General features: G+C 43.5%; 1 non-coding gene across 1 annotated transcript; it reads left to right on the top strand.

The window, feature by feature from the left end:
• Positions 1–498: 498 nt before the first annotated feature.
• LOC133252238 (5S ribosomal RNA) lies at positions 499–617 on the top strand. The gene has a single exon (XR_009737859.1). It is a non-coding gene; the product is annotated as a 5S ribosomal RNA (ribosomal RNA).
• The last annotated feature ends 311 nt before the right edge of the window (positions 618–928 follow it).

The raw sequence follows: 928 nt of genomic DNA, 5'->3' as shown, positions 1-928 counted from the left end.
TAGGTTCCAGCACCCTCCTGTCAATGACTGTTCAACAGCTAGTTGTGATTTTGGTGGTCTCGCAGGAGATGAGTGCACATCCTTCTACTCTGTAATCTTGAATCAATCTCTTTTTGTGGTTTTGATTGGCATTTCCCTCATGGTTAGTGATGTTCAACCTCTTTTCTTGTACTTACTGGCCATTTGTACATATTTGGAGAAATGTCTATTCAAGTCCTTTGCCCATTTTTAAAAATTGAGTTTTTTTTTTTTTTTCCTTCCCTTTTACCCTTTTTTTCTGATATGTTTCTTTGGCAGAGAAGAAACAAACTCTGACTCTATGTTGGAAACTGTTTTTATTGCTTTTCATTGCTTTTGTTATTATAATCATACATAATTGCCTGCCTCAGAGGACCTTGACCTGTTACCTGAACTTAAGCTAAAGTGCCTTTGTTCAGCTCACAGAGAGATAATCTGACCTTGCCCACCTGTGAATAGAATACATTAACACACCCCAAAGTCTATGGCCATACCAGCCTGAACGCACCCGATCTCATCGGATCTCGGAAGCTAAGCAAGGTCGGGTCTGGTTAGTACTTGGATGGGAGACCGCCTGGGAATACCAGGTGCTGTAGGCTTTTGGGGCTTCCCTAGTGGCTCAGAGGTTAAAGCGTCTGCCTACAATGTGGGAGACCTGGGTTCGATCCCTGGGTTGGGAAGATCCCTTGGAGAAGGAAATGGTAACCCACTCCAGTATTCTTGCCCAGAGAATCCCATGGATGTAGAAGCCTGGTAGGCTAGAGTCCACGGGGTCGCAAAGAGTTGGACATGACTGAGCGACTTCACTTCAACTTCATCTTCCAAAGACTAGAAATGTTTTGCACTGAAGATCCTTTCACTTTATTTCCCCACTGCCTCTCCTTCTCTATTCTGCCTTTTGACTTTGATT

The sequence above is a fragment of the Bos javanicus genome, chromosome 7, assembly GCF_032452875.1.
Source record: "Bos javanicus breed banteng chromosome 7, ARS-OSU_banteng_1.0, whole genome shotgun sequence".
Classification (NCBI taxonomy): domain Eukaryota; kingdom Metazoa; phylum Chordata; class Mammalia; order Artiodactyla; family Bovidae; genus Bos; species Bos javanicus.
This window is presented reverse-complemented; position numbering and strand designations above follow the sequence as displayed.